General features: G+C 36.0%; 1 protein-coding gene across 1 annotated transcript in view; it reads right to left on the reverse strand.

Moving 5' to 3' along the window:
- The window catches only part of LOC148942350 (uncharacterized), a 118,734-nt gene that overhangs the window by 66,734 nt on the left and 31,342 nt on the right, over positions 1–20,658 (reverse strand). The window contains exon 2 of the mRNA XM_089103303.1: positions 3,555–3,721. The gene's annotated coding sequence lies outside the window, so the exon portion shown is untranslated. The remainder of the gene's footprint in view (positions 1–3,554; positions 3,722–20,658) is intronic.

Below are 20,658 nucleotides of genomic sequence, written 5' to 3' on the forward strand. Positions count from 1 at the left end.
TGAAAACCAAGCACACATTGTTTCCCTGCAAACAATTGGAAGGATTTAAGGCAAGACTAGGAAAGAATGTTTGTTTTGGCTGCTATTTGGCTGGCTATATTTTTAAGACAGGTGCAGCAAAAATTCTATGGGACATTAAAAACCAAGCACACAATGTTTCCCTCCAAACAATTGGAAGGATTTAAGGCAAGACTAGGGAAGAATGTTTGTTTTGGCTGCTATTTGGGTGGCTATCTTTTTAAGATAGCTGCAGCAAAAATTATAAGGGACATTAAAAACCAAGCACACATTGTTTCCCTGCAAACAATTGGAAGGATTTAAGGCAAGACTAGGGAAGAATGTTTGTTTTGGCTGCTATTTGGGTGGCTATCTTTTTAAAATAGCTGCGGCAATAATTCTTTGGGACATTAAAAACCAAGCACACATTTTTTCCCTGCAAACAATTGGAAGGATTTAAGGCAACACTAGGGAAGAATGTTTGTTTTGGCTGCTTTTTGGGTGGCTACCTTTTTGAGATAGCTGCAGCAAAAATTATATGGGGCATTCAAAACCAAGCACACATTGTTTCCCAGCAAACAATTGGAAGGATTTAAGGCAAGACTAGGGAAGAATGTTTGTTTTGGCTGCTATTTGGCTGGCTATATTTTTAAGACAGCTACAGCAAAAATTCTATGGGACATTAAAAACCAAGCACACAGTGTGTCCCTGCAAACAATTGGAAGGATTTAAGGCAAGACTAGGTAAGAATGTTTGTTTTGCTGCTATTTGGGTGACTATCTTTTTAAGATAGCTGCAGCAAAAATTCTAAGGGACATTAAAAACCAAGCACACATTGTTTCACTGCAAACAATTGGAAGGATTTAAGGCAAGACTAGGGAAGACTGTTTGTTTTGGCTGCTATTTGGGTGGCTAGTTTTTTAAGATAGCTGCAGCAAGAATTCTATGGGACATTAAAAACCAAGCACACATTGTTTCCCTGCAAGCAATTGGAAGGATTTAAGGCAAGACTAGGGAAGAATGTTTGTTTTGGCTGCTATTTGAGTGACTATCTTTTTAAGATAGCTGCAGCAAAAATTCTAAGGGACATTAAAAACCAAGCACACATTGTTTCCCTGCAAACAATTGGAAGGATTTAAGGCAAGACTAGGGAAGAATGTTTGTTTTGGCTGCTATTTGGGTGGCTATCTTTTTAAAATAGCTGCGGCAAGAATTCTATGGGACATTAAAAACTTTTTAACATTTTCTCTTAGCATTTCAGTAAAAAATTAAATATTCGAATTTGTCAATTCGTTTGTTTCTTTTAGCCCAATAATGTCTGAAGAAGTGGCTGTAAGTTACTCAATTTGCCCATTGTTTACATACAGCCTAGTATTTGTTATTGAGAAATATCCGGACATATTTTAGGGTGGAATTTTAACAGAGAGGGGGGGGGGCACGAGGGACGTTTTTAATGAAAACAAGTTTCTGGGGAAAGTTTTCAGGATAAATTATATATGGGGAGGGGGGATTCCAGGCATTTTTGAAAAGTCGTCGCAAATTAAATAAAAAAAATTCGACTGGAAGTAAAGAGCAACATTAAAACTTATAACGAACGGAAAATATCCCGAATATGAGGGAGGTTGCCCACCCCCAACTCTAAAAAAAAAATAAAAAAATATCATGTCAGTGTTGCTTCTACATTGAATTTAAATTAAAAGCTGTGCTAGATTAATTTTAAAAAGAAGAAAGTTTTTCTGAGGGAAGTAAAGAGTGAAGTTGAGACTTAAAACGAACAAAAATTATTGCTTCATAGTCTATTTAACATATATCGATAAAACTAATAGAAATAAACCTACTAATAACATTTCCCTATACTTTTTATGATCATGGAAAATTAGCGCTGTACTGAAAACACAAAAGCCAAGTATAAAAACAAGAATATTGATTTAGGAGTCAAAAGTGAGTGCATAGCCTGATAACAAAAACTAATCTATGACGCTTTTCATACTCTTACATCAGCTGTCATATTAGTAACTTTCAGTATACAATTAAATTATCCTAAAACTTCAGCATAAAAATAGATATTATTTTATAAACCTTAAAGTCATTGGAAAGGATATAAAAATATTGGATTTATTTATGAGGTAACATCTTGGTCTCAACAGCTTTAATACCAATAGTGAGTAATATTCAATTTTAAGTTGTAAAAAACAAGCTTAGTATTACTCGAAATGAAGAATAAATAACCATAATATGGACTCGAGAAATCCGGTTAATTCTCTCTATATAATGGAGTTTCAAATAAATTATAAAGATGGACTATAGTGCTAATACTATCAAGATGGCTTCACTTCAGGCTTGTTTTAAATTATAAAGATGGTCTATAGTGCTAATACTATCAAGATGGCTTCACTTCGGACTTGTCTACAAACTAATCTTGAAATATCCCTTTCAGAACCAGAGTAAAATCTAATCATTAGAATGAGTTCATTGTGCTAAAGTGATACCAAATTAAACAAAAAAAAAGCCACAATCCTAAAATGCTTATTTTTTTAAAGTTTCCTTAATCACTTTGCTTTTACGTTAACAAGACTTCTAGATTGTTTCGTGTTTTTAGTAAAGCGCTAGCTTTCTATAATCATACAAAAATAGGGAAGCAACATCACTAGGTTTATCTGCACTAGTTTTACCGATATATGTTAGATAGACTGTTAAACAATAATTTTTTTTTTCGATTTAGGTTTCAAATTCTTCAGATGATTTGCCCCCAACTATGCCCTGCACTCCTGGCCAAATGCAGTGAATCAAAAGATCAGTACCTGTACAGTGCCAGCCATTGATCAGTATGCAAAAAAACTTTCTAAGCGTTTTTTAAGTTTTATGTTTGCTCTTTACTTGCATTAGAATTTTTTATTATTATCCAAATGAATTACTTATAAAATGTTTTATCAAGGAAATATTGCAGAGGTTAAATAAAGTTTAAAGCAGGATTATTAATTCCCTTGAGAAAAATTTGCGAGTTGACCATAATACCCTTATGAAATACACAAGTGTGATCCCGACTGTTTTATGATTTTGAGCTTCCGAGTTATTTTATTGATTTGTATTCAAAATTCTCTTGAAGTCTGAAAATAATTCAAGGTTTGTCAGGCTAGTGAGGCTAGATCAAATAGCTTTAATGAGATAAAAATTTTAACTTCAAAAACGTTAAGAAAACAACTTAACTTGAAAAATGAAAATGAATTCAAGTATAGAAAAAACCCTTAGATCGAAATTAAGCAACTTCGCAATACAATATAAGAACGCAATTCAACTTTCTGTCTGCACGGTGTCTCTTGGGTCTTTTGCAACTAGCGTGAAAACTTCATAAAACATAATGGCCCCTTAAAATTAGGTACTTACTGACTTAATAATCAGTACTTAATAACACATGACAATCAGATTTTACATTGCAAACTACTGTAACCCATCACGACCTATCAAAAGTATTCATTAGAAACTTTTTCCACACAATGCTATGAGAAAAAAACATAAATTTAAAGCAGCTTGGCTTAATCAAGTGGAATATTAATTACCTTGCTTCACAGCTGTGATTCCGAAGAGGTTGAGACTGTCCATCTTTCACTAATTGAATCAGATACACTGTCAGCTTGTCTTGGCTACTCAGGAAAATTAGAAATATTAAAAATCTGAACAATTAACGAATTTGATAGCTATATCTTCCAAAGAAATCCAGGAGGACCTAAAATAGAAAATTGTTTTAAAGATAGGCATAAAAAGCATAAATAAATGGATTCCAAAATTAAAAAAAATTATTCATACTTCTATCTTTATATTTACCACTTAATGAACCCTTCTAAAAATCATTTCATTCTTGTGCTTCAATTAAACCGTTCATAAAGACAATGCAGTGTGTGCCAAATAGCCTAGTCTTTTTATATTACCAAGGTCATTACAAATATGCAGTAATAAATTTTTCCTTTTTCTATATTAAGGGCAACATTTAAGAGACATTCTAATCTGAAACAGGTTTATGATAATATTTTTGTTTAATGCTAACTGCCTAACTTATGATCATCATATGATCAACATATCATAGGCAGCACAATAGCAGTGCGAAGTACAGAAAGATGTGGGCACAATTAATTAATATTATTTTTTATTTATTTAGACCAATGCACATTGTATAGAAGGAATTCTCGTAGAAACTTCAAAAAAGGGCTGACTAAGTTGGGAATTAAAAGGGGCAATGTCCTTTTCAGCAGTCAAAAGTGATTGGAGGGCAACAAGCCCCCTATGTGCATCATTTCCCCAAACACATCCAATAAAAATTTTAAGATAGCTGTTTTGTTCAGCGTAGTTGAAAGGTCCGGAAATTATGTCTTTGAGGATGACAACCACCTTCCCCCTCCTCAATACAGCCATCAGGGCAAAGGTTGTAGGTTATTTCACCAGGGCATATAAGGTTTTATGGAGTGGTTGGATAAATTTCGGAGGAGCTCATTGGATTGGAAATCTGAAGTCCCAGTGGGTTTTTAAAAGTCAAAGTGATCGGAAGGGCAACTAGCCTCCCCCCTCCTCCCTCACTTCCTTTTTCCCTATATGTGTCTGATAGAAATTTTGAGATAACCAATTTATTCAAAATAGTCTCGAGATTATGTAACAAGGCCTTTGAAGGTGAAACAACCCCTCTGAACCTGGGGGCAAGGTTTGTAAGCTATGGCATTTAAATTTTTTTTATGGGTGGTCTTACAAACTTTAGAGAAAGATCTTTTAATTCAAATATAAAGCTCTAATTCCCTTTTTAGAGACAAATGATAAAGGGTGATAAGCCCCCCCCCCAGAGGCCCTCTTTTCTCCAAACGCATCTGATTAAAATTGTGACATGACCATCTTATTTAAAATAGTCCAAATGACATAAAAAAAATACCTCTAGGGTTGATACAACCCCACAGATCCCTGGGGCAAAGGCTGTCAGTTATGTCACTAGCCATATAAGGCTTTTATGGAATAGCTGGCTATATAAACTTCAGATGGGGCATTTGATTGAAAATTGGGAGTTATAGGAACCTTTTTAAGAGCCAAAAGGGATTTGAGGGCAACAATGCCCCACCCCCATCCTTTCCCAAAACCAAACTGTTGGGGCTCCACTTCTGGTTCTTTTCCTTTCAGATAAATGACCTGTTTTCGTTTTCTTAATTACATTTGCTTAAAGTATAATCTCAAAAGACAGGCTAAATTTTTGTTGCTAAGTTAGATGCGTCGCAATTAGTAAGCTTTGAAGTAAGTTCTATTTTTGTACTTGCTGGTTCGAAGTCATTGAAAGATAAAGCTAAGAGGTAGAATTGGGTTTGAATGAGGATGGAGGTGATTGGCTGGGCTAAGCAAAGGTCCACCCCTATGAACAGTGGTGTAGAAAAGATTATTTTGATTTAGTCTGTGTTTAGACCCCGTTCGGGGAGATATATTTATGTGGGATTATTGTGACCCTTTTTGGAAGAATACAAGTAAGGTATTTTCTACAAACTGTGTACTAGTTTCCGTAACCCAGGCAGGGTAGGAATAGAGCTTAGAGGTACCGTCATTATTATATTGACAGGGAGGTTTGTTACCTCCAAGGAGAGAGTTAGAGATTTTCTAGCCGTAACCGCAGGCTGGTAAATTTGGCTTTAGAAAGTGGCCATTTGACCACTCGATCGCGTTATCATACCCTGGGACAAGGTATACTTTATAGGGTAGTACCAAACCCGATATTTGCAGAACCGGTGTAGTAGACGCGGCATCACATTATATTTTGGGGCCGGGGCTTTCCCCTCCAATAAGTGGTGACACCCGTATATTACCACGCCAGTGGTGTTGTGGCCTACCGGTATAACACTGGTGGTCTGGTGGCTAAACACCACGAACATTGGCGGCAGCAACAAAAGGTCTTATCAGTAAACCTGATAGTAAAAGAACCGTTGGAATAAGCAGGGAATCCCACTAACATTTGGGCCGACAAGGTCCTCCCCCTCGAGTAAGTGGCATAGCAACCTTTTTGCGCCATTTTTGCACCTATAAGTGGTGACCCCCGTACTTACTCCCAATAAGTGGTGGCAGCTAGAAAAGGAGTTATCAACAGCACTGATAGTAAAAGAATTCCGCTTTTTCGAAGAGACAAATAATTTAGCCTACAAGAGTAGCCTATTGTGGCTACATATATAAAAAAATATCTCAAAGAGAATTTTTTTATCTGAGCTGTTCCTAGTCGGATAATAATAAGTAATAAAATTTAAGAATCAATAGATCACGCGAATAATTAACTTGTGGACAAGGGAGGCTGCGCCGCCCACGTAGAATCGGCAAATTAAAAGGAAACAATTTTTCACGAAAGGATAAAGAGAGACCGGAAGTTACATGGATAAAAGAATTTTCATTTAGACTGAAGAGGTAATTTCAGTTAACCAAATTTTGAAATTATGTCAGACAGAGATGAGATTAACTCAAGAACAATAAGGGCGAGTGAAGCCCACAGAAAAAGTAGAAAAATAGAAAGAAAGGCTAATATGAAGGCCTTTGAGAGAGAGAGCACCGAGACTATGAGGGGAAAATGCAGGCTGAGAAAGATGAAATTAGAAAGAATAAAAAAGAGGACGAAACGGCTAGAGTAGCCTATAAAGAAAAGAAAGAGACAATGTGGATAGAGAACGAACAGATTCAGAAAATGAATTAAGAAGAAATATGACAGACGGAATCAAAGTGGTCCAAGTAGAAGGAGCAGTGTTGAATCGAGATCCCGCAAGGGCTCGCAAAAAAAGGACTCAAATAGATATGACACAACGTATATAAAATTTCATGGAGAAAGAGAGGATAGCCACAGAGAAAAAGAGGATAGCTAGAGAACAAAGAAAAGAGAATATTAGGATAGATAGAGAACAAAAGGAAAAGGCTGATAGAATAGCCAGAGAACGAAAAAAGGAGAATGATAAAAGAGCTAGAGAGAAAGAAGAAAGATTTCACCAAGACTTTAAAAGAACCATGTGTACCGTGAGTAGTATGTGATATATTTAAAATACAAAAAAAAATAAAATTCTTTCCTACTAAGGATATTTCCGACGTAAATTAAACTCCCCCTAATTAAGCTTAAATCCCGTTTCAAACTTGAGTCTAAATTCTTAATCAGAAAAAGAGAAAATGCATTTTATTCTCAGCTAAACAAGGAAGATGGTTTTGAATTTCGCGAAGATACTTGGCAATAAAAAATCACGAGATACAAAGTTCACAGAAAGTTTAAGTTACCATAGGAGTATGAATGTTTAATCATCAAAATATCGAAAATAAATTATTGGATGGGCAGTTAGCATAATGAGTTTAGTTTGCAAACATAATTACAAGGTAGCGGGCCCTCCACAGGAGTTGGACCAATCGTGAAATAGCTCTTAGTGCGCAGAATCAAGACTAGTGTTTTTATAATGTTAGAAAATTGTTTTTCGAGGCAGTCATTATTATTATTAGTATTATTCAGAACCCAGACATTATGATTACAGACATTAAGTCCCGACCATTCTGCGAGCCATTATGAAATTATTATTCTGACTGAAGTGAAGCCTTGCTCATATACATGCATTGTTGTACACCTGAAATGTAAGTTCAATAAATCAATTACTTTTCTATTTGTGTTTGTTCTTATTATATGCCTGTATCTTAGCGCACAGTAAATAACTAGTTCAATTGTACTCCATAGGCAGCACTCCCTAAGGAATCTGATTTGGAGATAACTCGAGGAAAAGAAGTTACACTTATATAGCTAAATATTTCATTTTCTCTCTAAGATTGAGAGTGGCGCGGTGACCCATTTACCTTACTCCCTATTGCTGTGGCGCAGTCCTCGATGGCACAATCTTTAGCGTTATAAGTGGCGCGATCGGAAAACTTATAAGGTGCAAGTTAACAGCTTTAAACCTTAACGGCGCAGTTGGCGCGATCGGCATACAGCTTAAATCACAAAGCATTACATTTGGCGCGGTCGTAAACGTGGAGGAAAACATGCGAACTAGTTATAATACAAACTTTAAATCATTGGATAGATACAGACTTATAAGAAAAAGTGTATAGGCCCATAACCACTAGGCTATAATAGGGACATGAATTATTTTGAATTATTCAAACGCAAAAATGTCGGAAGAATTAAGCGAACTATTAATTGCGCAAAAGTTGGTCGCGAAAAATATAGAAATAACAAAGTCTATTCCACAATATGATGGACATACCGATATCGACGAATTTAATATCCAATAGGCCCAATTTATAGAAGTAACAAAAACAGAGCTAGAAACGTTAGTCGGTATGCTCCTACTAAGATTAAGAGGGCAGGCCTTAACCTTCCTAAAGCAAATTGAAAATACTATAGGGAGTGATGACAATTTGCCAATTAATACAATTGGAAAATTGTTAATAGCATTCAAAGATAGATTTATCGAAACTAGTTCAACGAATAAATTAAAACACAAAATGGTATGCTTTGACCATTCACAGAATGTATGAGAATATCTTCACAATATACGAATCTCAGTAGAAGCGATATTCGGTAAAAATTCAGGAGAATTGTATGAAAAAATCATACTAAATAACTTTTTGCAAGGGCTTCCCCCAAAATTATATAGAATAGTAATATCCAAAACATTCAGACGCTGGATCTTGCAGTTCAGAAGGTAGGACGAATGATCGAGATTGATATGATTGTGGCAAATCACAGTAAAACAAAAATAAATAGCCTAGGCAAATCGACCGCAAGACTAGCCTCACTTGAAAGTCAGGCTTCTCCAAATTTCTTTTCAAGGGATAACTCCCCAGTGCCACAAAGAAATAAAACACAAGAACCCAATAGGCAGAAAACAGTACATTTAAAGCCCATTAAACCAATCAATTATGGAAATAGTTTCACAATTGTAAAATGCTATAACTGTAATCGACCTGGGCATATCGCGATAGAGTGCCGTTATGTCACAAATCGCCCACCAGGGAATGCCGTCGGTAATACGCAAAATTATGGCAACCATTTGTTCGGGAGAACAAATTTTAGCGCCAATGGTGCACAAGGCTATAGCCAGGGATAATTACGCCAATTAGTACCTCATAATGCGTACCAACAGAATTTGTATAACCCTCCCCCCAATAGACAAAATAATTATCGATTCGAAAACCTAAATACTCGTCAAAACCAATACGGTGCAAGGATGGTATATAGAAACCCCGAAAATTTGCCGACGGGAAATGCAAATTTTCCAAGCCGACGGCATTTGCAGTCGACGCCAGCACCTGGCACTGCCGCAAGAAATCCAAACTACCATAATAATTTATGGCAAGATCGGCAAACAAATATAAATCAATTAGCTAGAGATTCCATGAACATATCCGAATATCTATTGCAGGCACCGACGCATGAAATAAATCCGCAGGGAAACGTTTCAGGCCACTCAGAAGAATAAATTGGACCCAGAGGGCGCCTAGAATATTTTATAGGTTCAACCCAAAAGTAGTACCGTCCTTTAGTGATAGTAATAATAAGTTACCTATATTTAATGATTTTTGTATGGCAAATGTTTACTTTAAGGCCCTAATTGACTCTGGTGCCACGGTTAATATAACAAACTCTTGCGTATTTAATAAGTTACCTCCGCAAATTAGGCGACGGAAGAATGTTAATAATCCCAATTTAAATAGTGTAACAGGGCATAGATTGGATGCAAAAGGTTCAATTCGCCTAGACGTAAAAAGGGATAATAGAATTTTTCCGACAAACTTTATAATATGCAATAACTTTCCATATGAGGCCATTATCGGCACAAATTTTTTTTAGGTCGACTAAGGTATAGTTGGACGTAGCGAACGAAAGGCTTGTCTACCCGGCTAAGGTAGGGGAAGGAATTTCTACCTTAAGAAATTGTAACAGAGGTTACAAAGAGAATGTAACAGTAAATAAAATTTCTGGCGGCATAATGTCGCAATCTTTTGAACCTCATGTCACGGTACAAAGAGGACATGGCACAATCACAAATTTGTTTCCTTATTCAGGGAGACATTGCAGAAATGAAGTAAATTTAAATAATAAGTGGGATGAATCTTCAAAAATAAAAATAGGAGATATGCGAGAATATAGGTCGAATGAAATTAAGAAAATAGTGGAATTATGGAAGAAAGTAGGGAACCTCAATGCAGTTCAGGCGCAGCCAATGTTATTGGCGGATAGCGCCAGCCTAAGTTTAATAGACAATGAAAACAAAGAAAAATATTATGGATTCGCAATACGTAAAACAAAAGTCCCTCCCAAAACGATGCAAAGAATTCAAATATCACAGATGATTGAACCAATGGATAGCAAATCCGATCCCGACGAATGAAATTCCTGAAAATCTGTTATGCGAAAAACAGATCTTATGACAAAGGAGAAGGTTTTATTTGGGTAACCAATAACCACGAAAATGATACAATTACGATAAAAAAGGGAACGTGTCTCGTTCAAATCCAAGTTATCTCGGAGAATGATTTAGATAGGTGGGAAAATTCCAAAAGAAACCTTGTTAACGGCATTAAAACCTCAAATAACAATTACCCTCTAACTAAGTCGCAATTTATAATCAAATTTAATAAGGATCATATTACGGACTTAGAACTTAAGGAGAAATTATGCGAATTGTTATGGAATTTTAAAGATGTTTTTTTCCACATCCGAATATGATATCGCACTGATACCGTTTAATGAACATTCAATTCTAACTACCAGTAATCCCGCCGCGAAACAGCCATATCGTGTACCGTATAAGCACAGAGTGGTTAAAAAATAAAATTCAAGAATTAGAAAAAAATGAGATTATACGCCCCAGTATAAGTCCGTATTCTGCACCAGTGATCTTATTTCCAAAAAAGAATGGTGATCTAAGACTTGTAGTAGATTACAGAGCCCTTAACAAACAAGTAGTTAGTGATAAATTTCCTTTACCAAGAATAGACGAAATCCTTGACTCTATCTCAAGCCAAAACAAAATTTTTACTTCTTTGGATCTTACCCAAGGCTACCACCAAGTGAAAATAGCCGGAAAAGATGTCCATAAAACTGCATTTTCTACAACTGAATGTGGTTCCTACGAATACTTAAGAGTACCTTTTGGACTCAAGACAGGTTCAAGCGCGCTATGTAGACCTTTATTGCATCTATTAAGAGAACTAAAGAATATCATTTATTTTGTTGACGACGTCATATGTGTAGGAGAAAACGCTGAACAACACTTAGCAACACTAGCTAAAGTGTTCGAGAAATTCAGAGTGCAATTTAAAATGCCGGCCCGAAAAAGTAAATTTATTTCAACCGAAAATTAAATTTTTAGGATTAGTAGTGACGCAAGGAAAGATATCCCCAGACCCAGACAAAATAAAATGTGTTGAAAACCTCAAACCCCCTAGAACTATGAAAGAATTAAGAGGATTTTTAGGTCTTACTGGTTACTTTAGAAAATTCGGGCGCAACTACCCCCAAACTGCGAAACCCCTAACTGAAGTGACTAAAGGAAACTCCCAAAATGTTGCCTGGTCCCTGGAAGCTCAAACTTCCCTAGACCGTGTCAAAAAGGCACTCATTTCGGAACTCAAATTTTCGTTGCCTGATTTTAAGAATGGACAATTTGTAGTTACAACTGATGTAAGTTTAAACGGCATTGGCGCTGTTCTTTCGCAAATAATCCCGGTAGAAAACCCTAATCCTCTAGAGGGAACGCCTAAACAAAAAAAAATAGGAAAAATTATATGCTATTCGAGTAGAACTTTATCAAAAGGCAAAAGTAGTTATTCCGCCACAAACTTAGAATTATTATCTATAATCCACCACTTGGATAAATTTAGAAACTATTTAATTGGTAGAAAATTTATACTACGATCAGACCATAAAAGCTTGCAGTACCTGCGCCCTTTTAAAAACCCCACGAGAATTCTAGCCAGATTGATTATGAAAATCCAAGATCTAGATTACGAATTTGAATATTTAAAATGCAAACAAAATGCAGCTTGTGACTTCTTGAGTAGATTCCCAGAAAATATGCCATCGGAAGCCGAGGAGAACGAAATTAACGCTATCAATACTAAGAGTAAACATAAATGTAAGAAAAACAAAGTCAAGGACACAGTAAAAGAAAATAAGGATAACTATTGTCCCTTGTCCTTGGAAAATATAAAAAGAAATAAAAAAAGGACGAAATGTGTTTAGCACTTATGAATTATTTTATGAATGTTGATGCTTTACCAGATAAATTCACAACTCTTACAAAAAGATATAGAAAATTTTTTCTATGATCTTGATGAAGAAATTTTATGTAGAATTTTAACTGCTGAGGCAAATAGAAACAAAACTTCAATAATACCTGTATTACCCCAAAACTGAATAATACCTGCATTCGAATATTTTCATTCAGATATAGGTAGACATTTAGGAATAACGAAAAACTTCCATAAATTAAAACAAAATTTTTACGTGTCGTCGGCAGTAACAAAACTTAAAGAATTTGTGAGCACATGCGAAGCATGTAACTTAAGAAAAAAACCCAAGCCTATCCTAACCCCCCAATGGGAAGAGTCTCGGTAGCAAGGTTCCCCTTTGATATTGTCTCATTCGATTTGTACGGAACCAGTGGAGGCCTACCTGTTTCCAACAGAGGCCATGCTTGTATTCTTTCAGTTATAGATCACTTTTCTGGTTTTACTTTTGCAAAAGCATTGAAGAATCAAGGCACGTACGCCACGATAAGGCGTTAGCGAAATTATTTTTAAGGTTTGGCATTCCAAACAAGGTTATAAGAGATAACGGAAGCAATTTTGTTTTAAAAGAAACAAAGGAATTAATGAGTTTTTTTAACATAGAGAAATTGGTGACGTCCCCTTATCATCCACAAGCTAATGGTAAAATAGAAAATAGGCATAAAATATTTTCGAATGTATTAAGCATTTACACAAAAGACAACAGGAACGATTGGGATAAATTCTTACCTTACTTAACTAACATAATCAATACTGCTTATTCAGAAACAACCAGAGACAACTCTTTTCATTTACTATTTGGTCGCGATTTTAGAATCCCGCATGATGAGATTATTGAGTCCCGGCAATATTACAATAACTCGGAGGATTACAAACAAGAATTCATAAATAGGATGAGAAGAACTTATAAGATAGTTAGGCAAGAATTGGAAAAATGTAAAATAAACCAAGAGTTAAGAAACCAATCCAAAGTCAAAGGGAACAGACTTTAAGATAGGAGATTGCGTCTACCTAAAGAACGAGGCAAAGAATGAAGGAAAAAAACCTTTCCAATAAATATTCTGTACCGTACAGAATAGTCAAAAAGTACGATAACGTTTTTACTTTTAAAATGGCGAACCCCGATAAAGGAAGAACTTACAAGGCACGTGTTAGCCGAATAAAAAGAGCCAAATTCCTTGAAAGATAGGTATCACGTCCCTCGTCTACCGATTCGTCAGACGCAGAAGACGAGCCCCCTAAGTCAAGGTTAGCCGAGTTAAAACCGTTTAATTTCAAACAAGATTATTTTGAAAATGATAGTGATGAGGAAAACTTTTAAGAATTTTTAGGTATTAAAAATATAGTTATTCCCAAGAGAAAATCCTTAACACCAGTAAGGACCAAAACGCCAAAAGGTCCAAAAAGTTCATCATCGGAGAGCGCAGGAGATTTAGATTATACGATAGCTCCGGAAACCCAATTTTTTCCCGACAGAATTTCGACCCCTTGTCCCCCCAAAAGATTTCCAGACGATATGGTTTCCCCAGAAACCCCAATAGAGAGACCCCCGTCCCTGCAGGAATAATTGAACAGAGCCGTAGAAACTCCGGGTATTAATGTAAAGAAAACTCCTCCTAAAGGTTCGATTAAAACAAATTTACGAGAAGCTATGGATTTGATAAATTTCCCCATAAAAACAAGGCAAAGCACGTTGCCTCGGAAAACTCGCACGGATGACCAGCAGGGACAATATCATGATATAACTGTGTCCAATGTCAAGCCCAAACAATGGACTTCACTGAGGGAAACACTAGTGCAAAAAATGCCCCATCCCCATGAAGACATGGAATTTAAACAGTGGAGGAACACCTGAACTTTTGATTCTCCTGAATTAAAAACTCAAAGTGAGGACTTAGAGAATAAACCCTCTACTTCCAGAGGAGTAGAAATTTACGAAGGAAGGGCAGGTGATACCTCAAAAACACAAATTGCCACTTCTAAAAGTTCTAATGCGGAATCATCGGAAACCAGTTCCACAGAATCTGACGGTGAATCAGACCATATGGTAGTTAAAGAAATAGGGAAATCAAAACCGACTTCAGTAGCCGCTCATGCGAAATAAACAAAATTAAAAGGGCAAGAATTTTTTAAAAAACAGTACAAAAAGTTTGATCTTATATCGCTAGCAAGACCTAAATAGAAAAAACCGCAAGAAACAGAAGAAAAAGTAACGACACAGTCAGGTAGAACGGTTAAAAAACCTGATAGATGGAATTGCCCTTAGTCACAGGATTAAGATGTTTTTAACGGATAGGCGTCATAAAATAATAATAATTTAAAAACTTTTACCTTACGAGTAAAAATCATACAACTATAAAAATACTATAGAAAAATTTGGCTCAACATGTTAATTACCACAAGCACAAATATAATAAGTCCTAAAATAATCAATTTTAAGGCAATCAACATGTCGTACACTGTTCCCAATATAGAAAGTGAGGAAAGGAAAACCTCAATATGGTCCAAAATAGAAAAGAATAAAGGGACATTAAGGCTTACAAAATGAAGACCAAAGATTAACGTACGTGGATAAGAGATACGGATTATTCTCAACCAATTTCTGGTGTAACATACTACTGACCGTATGTTTCGTATTCATGATTTCCCTGACTATGAGAACCTTACTAACTTTTAATTATGGAAGAAATTTGGGACTAAGAAGGCAAATCCCAAAGGAAGAACACGGGGAAACAGCAGAAATACAAAAGTTAAACCCGGAACCCCATGAAAATGCCTAGGCCAATAAAAAGGGAGACATTAGAAAACGAGTGCATATAGAGGTCTCCACTCGTCCTTGCTATGTCTTGTTCCCTCATTGTAAGTGTCGCTTACGTAAGACTGTGCGGCTAGGACGCTGCAACTTGCGTTTCTTAAACAGCACGGACGTGCGTGAACAATGAAGGCATGAAACATGTTGTAAACTGAGACCTCAAATTTAAAGATATAGAGTAACTTATGTTTAAATGATTGCTTTAAATCTAAGAGAGAATTAGATAAGTGTTGAAGGATTAAATAAGTCTTATATAGTCGTTTTCTTTTTCTAAACAAAATATAATAAAATTCTTTTTAAGGTTTCCCAATGGAAATTCTATTTGAAACCAACATGATAATAATGTCGTTTTGTTAAAATCAATATATGTGTAATAACATTAGCGTATTTGTTCAATATTGTCTTGTAGCGCAAAAATGTACTCAATCGTATTACCTATTATGTATTATGACTACTCATTTTAAAGAACGTGTGATTCTGCCTCGTTATTTTTATTACTGGAAAAAGAATAAATTACTTGAAATCAATCATAACAACATGTAGCCTAGTACAGATAAAAGCCATTAGCATCTATTTTCATCATCCCTCAACCAACGAAGAGTACTCACCATAAATTACAGGCAACGAAGCCAGGACAAAAATTACGGTTACCTTGATCATTGTTCCTCGATCACAAACCATATTTTGTATCAGGTAACACTATCTATAAATTTCAGTTTCCAGTGCATTACTGAATTATATAAACATAACAATCCTGAGAACCCCATCGATCAGCATAAGATGTAAGTGCATAAGCATCATCCTTGATAAACCCCGTGGACTGATATACCATATAACTGTATAGTTATGATACTAAATGAACCCAATTAATTTACATGTTGCAGATTCACGCGTTGAATCCCTTTTGACCATTTCTCGGAACCCATCCTATCACCTCTATACAAGCGAAAAGTTCCTATCTCTGTTATCCCATAAATGTTACGAGATAATTTCTGAAAAACGGACCAAAAGTAACCCCAGTGACTAACCCCTCAGTGACAATATAATCCTCCCACAAGTTAAAGACAATATGTTGAAGGAGTCACTAAAGTTTGATGTCGAACCATTCCAAATCCAAACATCAATTCCCCTGTGATTAACCAAGGAATCACCGCGAAAGCTAATATATGCAAGCCGTGCACGAACAATTTTATGAGAGAACTAATCTCTAAGTGAACAAACGAACAATTTTATGCGAGAAACACATTCTCTATGTACTTTAAAATATCCCAAGAATGATATGCTGAGAAGAAAATCAACCCATTTATTATCAACGCGATCCCAGTGTTCAACCCCTTAATGATAAAGCACGTTATGAACTATCCAAAAACATCAGGTGAGAATGAACTCTGATACCAAAATTCCAATCACCTGTACCTAGAAGTATCATTTTCCGTTTGACAATTAGAGACAGCGTTTCGTCCAAGATGAACATAACCATGCTCGGACTAGTGTGTGAAGAAACTATATTGTAAGTGTTTTAAAAAAAATTTTGCACAAGACGAAAAGAGTAAAGGACCATAATTTACAACAGAAAGAGTGTGTACGCTAAGAGACATGTAAGGTGGTGAAATAGATGTGAATTTGCATATGTCACATTTTAATAAATTCGATAACTTAACAATTCCGATAACCTATCATTAATATTACATAACAAACATTCCCAGTGAAAGTGTTCTAATGTTTACCAGTGAACGTAGTGAACTCAATAGTGTGTGTTTTAAATCGTTTTTATATGTAGTGCTAGGTATTCAGATAGAGTTATGTGTAGTGTTGTCGTATTATTCATTTAATTTAGCGTAGATAGGAAAAATAATTATCCCATAGTCAGCGTAAGAAGAAAACTTATAAAAGGTGAATCTTCAAAAAAAAATCTTATAGTAAAAGTAGAATAGCCCCAACCTTGTTGGAAATGTTTGAGTCATTAGTGTTAGATGTATAAAAAAAAACAAAAAAAATCCTGAGTATAGTAGTTAGGCTATAACCATAGATAATCTTAGTCCGGTAGAGGAACATTAGAAAAGAATATATAATAAAATAAGAAAAGTAATACAGAAAATCTTTAACCACTCCTGATTAAGCTTAAATAAAAGTATAAAATAATACAATGTCAATTAAAATCATGTAGGACAAATAGTAAATAAATCGCGAATATTTCAAAAACCCAAGGGCAAGCAAATCCTAATGACGGGACGTCATTAAATTTCCGACGTAAATTAAACTCCCCCTAATTAAGCTTAAATCCCGTTTCAAACTTGAGTCTAAATTCTTAATCAGAAAAAGAGAAAATGCATTTTATTCTCAGCTAAACAAGGAAGATGGTTTTGAATTTCGCGAAGATACTTGGCAATAAAAAATCACGAGATACAAAGTTCACAGAAAGTATAAGTTATAATAGGAGTATGAATGTTTAATCATCAAAATATCGAAAATAAATTATTAGCTTGGCAGTTAGCATAATGAGTTTAGTTTGCAAACATAAGTACAAGGTAGCGGGCCCTCCACGGGAGTTGGGCCAATCGTGAAATAACTCTTAGCGCGCAGAATCAAGACTAGTATTTTATAGTGTTAGAAGTGTTTTTCGAGGCAGTCATTATTATTATTATTATTATTCAGAACCAAGACATTATGATTACAGACATTAAGTTCCGACCATTCTCCGAGCAATTATGAAATTATTATTCTGACTGAAGTGAAGCCTTGCTCATATACATGCATTGTTGTACACCTGAAATGTAAGTTTAATAAATCCATTACTTTTCTATTTGTGTTTTTTCTTATTATATGTATGTATCTTAGCGCACAGTAGATAACTAGTTCAATTGTACTCCATAGGCAGCGCTCCCTAAGCAATCTGATTTGAAGATAACTCGAGGAAAAGAGGTTACACTTATATAGCTACATATTTTATTTTCTCTCTAAGATTGAGAGTGGCGCGGTCACCCATTTACCCTACTCCCCATTGCTGTGGCGCAGTCCTTGATGGCACAATTGGCACAATCCTTAGCGTTACAAGTGGCGCGATAAGAAAACTTATAAGGTGCAGGTTCACAGCTTTAAACCTCAACGACGCAGTTGGCGCGATCGGTATACAGATTAAATACCTAAACATTACACATGATAGGTCTAATAGAAGCCCGCTGGGGAATTCCAGAAAGTGATATTTTATCACATCTAACTTCTAGGCTGTCAGATAGCCATAATAATTTGTCTAAGAATCAATCGCGAGAAAATGAAAATTATAAAATTTACGAGAAAATATACAACTTCGCTGACTACGGGGGAAGGTGGACCGGCCCATAAAATAAATTGGAAGGCTGTGCCACCCTGTCGGAAAAACGAAATACTTGATACTCGTGTTCAAAACGTTCATAATCTACAAAAATGGGATACGGAAGTAAACAGACCACATAATATTGAAAATAAGACGCGCGAGAATGATTTTTCAGAAAATTTTACAGATAATATAAAACTTGAGAACACTTTTAATTAATATGAGACGCTAACAAGTACAGGCCAGAATGAAGCACTGATTGAATCAGAGAAAAATGAGACGAAATTTATTGTACGCGCTTTTCCTCGCAAAGTTCGGCAAATTTTAGTACAATATGAAAAACCAAATGTCGAAATTCAGTTCCCATTTGATAACGAAATATTTGTTTCTGCGGTAAAAACAAAGAGAATAAGAACAGAGAAAAGAGCTATTAAACGGGGCTACAATAACGTAATGCAGTCAAAGATGGCGGACACTGGAGTCCAATTCAGATTTAACGATGAGTTTTTATTTTACGTAAAAGAAAAAATTGAGAAAAGTAGAGATGAAAAGAGGAATGCAAAAAAGAGACAGAATTTGGAAGTTCAGCCTGCAGTGGCGAAAAATAAAAATGTTGGATGGGCTGTGCCTTGAAAACATAAATAATAGGGAGAAAAATAAAATGTTGGATGGGCTGTGCCTTGATAACATAAATAATAAGGGGGAAAAAGAGGTCAAAGACCGATGGGGAATAAAACAAGATGGTTATAAAATAAACAAGAATGACCTACAACGGGTTGGGGGAAAGTTGGGAGATATGGAATGTCGAATCGGATTGGAAAAACTTGGAAAGGAATCTGAGATTAGTATTATCAATTCAAAAGATATGTCGATCCTTTATGAGGGGAGGGGGGAATCCCTTGGGGAAGATCCCCTGCGGGAAGTCGCGAAAGATAGCCCTTTTCTCAATGCACAACTGGCGGACAAGTTGTGATCCCTTTACCGAGATTTTGCCATTCTGATCTGGAGCCCTTGGGGGATACTCTCTCCCAGTCACTTCATACTTCACCCAAACCTTTGTCCAGTAACCCTATTCATAGTTATTATTCTTCATGGGAACCAAAAATAATTTCCGGCAAATTGTATTCAGTGGGAGATGTATCCAATTTTCATTTTCAATTAGAATCAACGCATATTCTTTATTTAATTATCCCAGGGGAGGAAACCCAGACAAAAGGCGATTCATGGTTCCCTCAAAATTTTATTTCATTCCCAGTAACCTTATCGTTTTCACAGGCCATTGCATTTCCAGCCTTAGATTGTTTGAAATTATGCCATGGGATAATTTACTATTTTATTGAGATGTGGGGTTGTTTCCACAGATGGAAATTAAGAGGCAAGTGCAGCCAATTTTTCATGATGGCTGGCATCATCATATGTGTCAGAAACTGATTCTCTGCTCCTCTCAAATGTAACTTCATGAGAGCGAGAAATTTTTTTTTTGTTTTTATTGTGCTGCGCACAATTATTATCTACGGATCTTGGGAACTTCAACTTCCAAAATTTAATGCGGATGCTATACGATTTAGACCATGATGGTCCTACAGTAGAGACGTGTAGATGACGACCGATCCAGAGCCAAGCAGTGGAAGTAGAAGCACAGACCCTGGTGGAAGAGAGAAGGCAAATGGATTTTGTAAAGTTGAGGTTAAGTGTTTATGTTTGTAAGGGTGGACCAAGGTAGCGCATGGGCGGTCATAAGTTAAGGGCGTCGCAATAAGTAAGCTTTGAAGTAAGTTCTATTTTGTACTTCCTGGTTCGGAGTCATTGAAAGATAAAGCTAAGAGGTAGAATTGGGTTTGAATGAGGATGGAGGGGAATGGCTGGGCTAAGCGAAGGTCCACCCCTATGAACAGTGGTGTACAAAATATTATTTTGGTTTAGTCTGCGTTTAGATCCCGTTCGGGGAGATATATTTATGTGGGATTATTATGACCCTTTTTGGAAGAATACAAGTAAGGTATTTTCTACAAACTGTGTAATAGTTTCCGTAACCCAGGCAGGGTAGGAATAGAGCTACGAGGTACCGTCATTATTATATTGACAGGGAGGTTTGTTACCTCCAAGGAGAGAGTTAGAGCTTTTCTAGCCGTAACCCAAGGCGGGTACATTTGGCTTTAGAAAGTGGCCATTTGACGACTCGATCGCGTTATCATACCGTGGGACAGGGTATACTGTAAATAGGGTAGTACCAAACCCGATATTTGCAGAACCAGTGCGGTAGACGCGGCAT

The sequence above is a fragment of the Artemia sp. Qi Xiang Cuo genome, chromosome 17, assembly GCF_049724085.1.
Source record: "Artemia sp. Qi Xiang Cuo chromosome 17, ASM4972408v1, whole genome shotgun sequence".
NCBI lineage: Eukaryota > Metazoa > Arthropoda > Branchiopoda > Anostraca > Artemiidae > Artemia > Artemia sp. Qi Xiang Cuo.